The sequence below is a fragment of the Bubalus kerabau genome, chromosome 2 (genome assembly GCF_029407905.1).
Source record: "Bubalus kerabau isolate K-KA32 ecotype Philippines breed swamp buffalo chromosome 2, PCC_UOA_SB_1v2, whole genome shotgun sequence".
Classification (NCBI taxonomy): Eukaryota; Metazoa; Chordata; class Mammalia; order Artiodactyla; family Bovidae; genus Bubalus; species Bubalus kerabau.
The window spans coordinates 6589345-6595644 of record NC_073625.1 but is presented as its reverse complement, the minus strand read 5'-3'; positions in this window follow the sequence as shown (position 1 = coordinate 6595644).

The following is a 6300-nucleotide window of genomic DNA, read 5'->3' as shown; positions in this document are numbered from 1 at the left end:
TCCCTCTGTGTTGTTGTTGCTTAGTTGCTAAGTTATATCCGACTCTTTTGAGACCCCACGGACTTGTAATCTGCCAGGTTCCTCCGTCCATGGGATTCTCTGAGGCAAGACTACTGGAGTGGGTTGCCATTTGCTTCTCCAGGGGATCTTCTCGATCCAGGGATCGAACCTGGGTCTCCTCCATTGGCTGGTGGATTCTTTACCACTGAGCCCCCCAGGAAGCTTCATTTCCCTCTACGGTTTACTTCCGTAACTGTCTTCATGACACAAGTGTTGCCTTCTGCTCTCTCAAGCACTGAGAGTTCTAGTCTGTGCCTCTGGTATGACTCAGCATGAACTTGGAACTCTCTGCCTGAAGGCTTTCTTCTGGCCTCTGCTTGGGCGGGTCAGATGGGCCTGCCACTAACGGCCCTGGAACACCAGTCAGCCCAGAAATGGGAGTGGCAGCATCCGTTTCTAAGCATAAGCAGAGCCTGGCACCGATATTTCCACTGCTCTAGACAACTGCATCAATACTGTATCCAGAGCGTGTGTGTATTAATCGTGTAGTCATGTCTGACTCTTTGCGACCCCGTGGACTGTAGCCCACCAGGCTCCCCTGTCCATGGGATTCTCCAGGCAAGAACACTGGAGTGGGTTGTCCTTTCCTTCTCCAATATCTATAGTATATGAGGGTAACCCATTACTTTTGGATGCCTCATATCCATGGAGCATCTGCATCAGGTATAGTAGTTAAAAAGAAAAGAAAAAGAAGTAGCTTTAATGTGTTTGTTACTGACAAAGCACTGAAATTAAAATGAGGCATCTTATACAAGGCAGAATCTCCTGAATTCTCAGCTTATGTTACTCAAAGTGTCACAGACTCACTTGCATCATTATCACCTCGGGTTCCTGCTACAAGTGTAGGTAAGGTAGGCAGTAATCACAAGTGTAGGTAAGCTGGTGAGCCAGAATTGGATCTGCAGTTTTAACAAGCTCACAAGCTGAAGCTGATGCACACCGATATACTTTTGTAAAGTATATATATAAAGATCCCTTTAAGATGGCTAACTTTCAAGTTCAATCCAGATTAAGTGAAAAAAAAATACATCGCAAATTCTTTGGAACATATGAAAAGGTTGGAGGGTTGACTGAAGACCTTCCACATTCTAAGATCTGTGTGTTTTTTATTTCCCTCAGTATAATTAGCTTACCTCCATTCAATGAGGAATAACGGCTGCAGTCTCTACTAGCAGGGCTGAAAGTATGCAGCTTCTGTCCTGTGTGAGTTAACACAGGTGGAGTTAAACTTGTTGTAAGTGAAATTCCTTGTATTCATTACATTCAGTGGGCTTTTCTCCGGTGCAAAATCCTTGTTATTGACAAGGAAGAAGAGACCTGGAAAAATCACTCACCTAATATTCATTCAGTCATTTCTCTACACGTGAATTCTAGGCGGCTCCTTCAGTGACGGTCTTCATTTAAAATCTCCCCATGTTAGTTTATATTCACAGGCAGTGTTGCTTTGATAATTCACATAGATTGTCTATATTGTAGCCCCTCAGCGGTCATAGCTTTCTGATTAAGTTTTAGGTCTTCTTTATGTTTCAAACTCTTTCATATCCATGAGCTATGTTTAATCAATTACCCTTTTATTGAAACTCAGGTCGCACTTTGACAAGAGTCCTCAGATGTTTTCATCCTTCATTCAGTTCAGTTTAGTTGCTCAGTCTTGTCCAACTCTTTGCAACCCCATGGACTGCAGCACGCCAGGCCTCCCTGTCCATCACCAACTCCCGGAGCTTGCTCAAATTCATGTCCATCGAGTTGGTGATGCCAGCCAACCAACTCATCCTCTGTCGACTCCTTCTCCTCCCACCTTCAATCTTTCCCAGCATCAGAGGCTTTTCAAATGAGTCAGCTCTTCACATCAGGTGGCCAAGGGATTGGAGTTTCACCTTGAGCATCAGTCCTTCCAATGAATATTCAGGACTTACTTCCTTTAGGATGGACTGGTTGGCTCTCCTTGCAGTCCACAGGACTCTCAAGAGTCTTCTTCAACACCACAGTTCAAAAGCATCAATTCTTTGGTGCTCAGCTTTCTTTATAGTCCAACTCTCACATCTATACATGACTACTGGAAAAAGCACAGCTTTGACTAGAGGGACCTTTGATGGCAAAGTCATGTCTCTGCTTTTTAATATTCTCTCTAGGTTCGTCATAACTTTTCTTCCAAAGAGCAAGTGTCTTTTAATTTCTTGGCTACAGTCAGCATCTGCAGTGATTTTGGAATTCCCCAAAGTCTGTCAGTGTTTCCACTGTTCCCCATCTATTTCCCATGAAGTGATGGAACCAGATGCCATGATCTTAGTTTTCTGAATGTTGAGTTTTAAGCCAACTTTTTCACTCTCCTCTTTCACTTTCATCAAGAGGCTCTTTAGTTTTTCCTCCCTTTCTGCCATAAGTGTGGTGTCATCTGCATATCTGAGGTTATTGATATTTCTCCTGGCAATCTTGATTCCAGCTTGTGCTTCATCTAGCCCAGCGTTTCTCATGAAGTACTGGATTATTTCTAGGAAGCCATTTTCCTTATTTTCCTGGTAAGTCAGTGGATCCTTGAAAGCGCCCTTTGAAAACGTGCAGCCAAAATATTTCATGAACTACCATGAGCCACATTATTGTCAGCACGGCTAGGCTGAGTTTGCAGCCAGCTGGTTCAGGAAGACTTAAAGTGCACATTCCAGCTCTCTTGGTGTCAACCAAGTGAGTGGGGTCCAATTTTAAGATAATGACACTGTTGCTTGCTGGCTGCTGCTTCGGTGTGCGTGTCTCTTGGGTAACTGTTTCTCTGTGATTCATTTCATCGAAACCTCTGTCTTCTCTCATCTGTGTCTGCTCTGGGAGAGATTCCTGGATTCTCTCTTTAGGGTCTTTGAACCTAATATTTACGTCTTCCCTGTAGCTCAAACAATAAAGAGTTTGCCTGCAATGCAGGAGACCTGGGTTCGATCCCTGGGTGTTGGGAGGATCCCGTGGAGGAGAGAATGGCGATCCACTCCACTATTCTTGCCTGGAGAACCATGGACAGAGGAGACTGGTGGGCCATAAAGGGGTGGCAAAGAGTCAGATACGACTGAGCAACTAATACTAACCTAATGTTAATCAAGAGCATCCTGTCCTACACCCTAAATGGAGTCAAAGTGAAAAGTGAAAGTTAGTCACACAGTCATGTCTGACTCTTTGTGATCCCATGGACTGTAGCCCACCAGGCTCCTCCGTCCATGGAATTCTCCAGGCAAGAGTACTGGAGTGGGTTGCCATTTCCTTCTCCAGGGGATCTTTCTGACCCAGGGATCAAACCCGGGTCTCCTGCACTGCAGGGGGATTCTTTACCATCTGAGCTACTAGGAAAGCCCAAAGGGAGTCAACTTGAATTCAAATTCATGACCCTGACCCTGACATACAGGCCTCAGGAACATTTGAGAACTAAAAATTGTTCTGTTTTTAGAGGTGGGAGGTAAGCTATTATGGTCTGTAGGGAAAATTATTGGGCTGGGGGTAAGCAGCTGTATCCTACCTAAATCATTATAGTTTTTTTCCTTCTCTTAAAACCAACTTCCAGTTTTCCTGTAGATCTTATTTAACAACCTCAATACTAGACTGATGAGTGGTGTTACCCGCCCTGGTGCTGCGTGGAGACAAGTTCCCATGGGCTGGTGTTATTTATCACAAACATCCGAAGTGAGCCTGGCTGACGTCACCTGCATTGATCTAACCAGCTGTGTCCTCCCACTGATACAGGCTATTTCGCCTCTAAATCTGCTGTGATAAAACCACTGGCCCAGGTCAACAAGGTGACTTCTAAAATGTCCTGTAACAGCCCACGTGGTTTGTCTTCAGTCGAGGTAGACCCACCGGGGTTCAGACCATGCTTTCTTGTCAAGGTGTCCTTGCCTGTGGGGTAGGTCCAGACAGTTACCAACTCAAACGGAACGTTATCTTCTGTGTAGCTTTTCACTTTCTACTTGTACAGCCCTTTTTTTCAGCTGCTGTTATATGTCCAGCCTGGGTGCAGTGTGGGAGGAATCCTTTTAGACAACAGTAATAGTTTGCATGAAGTGCATAAAATAAAGAATCTGCTCATTTTGTTAAAAACGTAACATTTTTTTCTGTATAATTGTCATTTTACAGTGGATTTTAGTTGCAGTCTTTGAACCAGGAGGACAGTTTGTAGGTCAGTCTTCCTTACATAGTTTTAATTTAAAAATCGTCCCCTCGCCCCTGTTTCCTCCTCTTCCAATAAACACACAGAAATAGGGCATTCGTTTTACAGAGAGCTGTGCATAAAAAAGTTGGTCATATGTGTCAGTAGCTCAGTTGTGTTTGTTTGCAACCCCATGGACTGCAGCCCACCAGGCTCCTCTGTCAATGGGATTCTCCTGGCAAATATAGGAAGGGGATAGAATTTCCTTCTCCAGGGGATCTTCCTGACCCAGGGATCTAACCTGGGTCTCCTGCCCCTGCAGGCAAGATTCTTTACCATCTCAACCACCGGGGAAGCACAACATTTTGTCACAGATTAAAGCTTTTTTAAATTGCTTTTTTGTGCTGGATTCTTTTTTTTTTTCCATAAAATGAATGAAGAAAGTAGTGTTTCAACCTTTGGAACTATAAGTTCATATACTTGGTCTTCCTGTTTGAGTTTAAGCTGGTTTGAATCTAGCAGGAGGAGAAAGTTGCAGAGTGGTTCCTCTGTCTACTAGCAGGGCTCTCATCACTCAGGTCCCACAGCCCATACCTGAGACTCCTCCTGGACGACCCCGCCCCAGACTCCTCATGTCCAAACACTGAGTCCTGTTGATGTGTCCCGTCCGTTCACCCAGACAGTTTGCTTTCTGGATCCACTGTCCTGAAGCCACTTTTCCTCCTTCCTTCTCTCTCATCCTCCCCTCTGGCCTTAACTCACACCCTTGTCTCCAATGTTGACCCTATACTGGGCACTGCCTGTTCTTCCAGTGCTTGTTATCAAAAGCATAGACAATGTTTGTGGAAATGGTGCCAGACAGGAGACCAAAGTTTTGGTGAAGTTCCTTTACCCCAGCTGTGGTTTGCTCTGTGGCCTTGAAAAAGTAAACACCTTACTAGACAAGATGCTTTTGTATTCATTGGCCATTTTAGTAACTTAGCCCCAGGTCTGGGCCTTTTCAAGATTTGTTAGTGGTAAAGAACCTGCCTACCAATGGAGGAGATGTTAAAGATGCAGATTCAATCCCTGGGTTGGGGAAGATGCGCTGGAGGAAGAAAGGGCAACCCACCCTGGTGTTCTTGCCTGGAGAATCCCACAGATGGAGGAGCAGGCTACATACAATCCTTGGGGTTGCAAAGAGTACGGACATGACTGGAGTGACTTAGAATGCACGTGCAGCGTAGGTCTAACTGTTTGTTGACTGAAGTTGGCTGATCTAAACCGAACTTGGCTTGATTTGTGCATCTGCAGGTCAGCTCATCCAGGCTGGGCATCTCTCCTTCTCCTGTCTTTGTCATCCTCGGGAGGATGGTCAAGAATCAAGTTCTCAGGGTTGATCTCTATTTTCTCACTTGTCAAATCCCTGACCTGGATTACCATGTCTCATTTTCCATCTCTGCCCACCCGCCAAAGTTGTTCTCTCTGTATCCCCCTCCCAATCTATCCTTCCAACAGTAGAAAATGTTACTTTTTATAAATGAAAACCTCACCCTTAGTTTCTCCTTACCATCAGGCTCGAGGCTCCTGTCCTTCCATAAATGTTCTTTCCATCCCCTCACTCGCCTCCCAGCCATCCAGTTTAGCTCCTTGCCAACATGGTTTTTCCCTGATCCCAGGGCTTTGCATATGCTCTCCTCCTGCCTGTAGAGCTCGTCTCCCTATCCGTACTTCAGCCACCTCCCCATCAGATTTCTTCAAGTTCAGTAATACCCTTTCTTCAAGGGAGTCTTCCCTAACTCTTCCCACTGAAAGGTTGCTGCTGTGAGCCGTGTGTTACGCTGGGATTCATGACCTCCACAGGAAAAGAGTTAGATCTGGGGTCAGAGATGAGGCTGACATAGACATCAGTAGGGGAAAGAAAGCGTGTCCACTTGCTAGTTTTTAGCAAGGCATTTTATGTCTGTTGGCAAGCTGCTAATCAGTTAAGAGAGACCGCAAAGCTGAGGGAATTTCACCCGGCCCGTCTCCCACAAAATGCACTTTTGAGACAGGATGGCACAAGGTGTCCCACAACCATAAACCATTGACATGAATACTGGTTTGTTGAGCCATTATTACCCCAAGGTTTGAAAAAA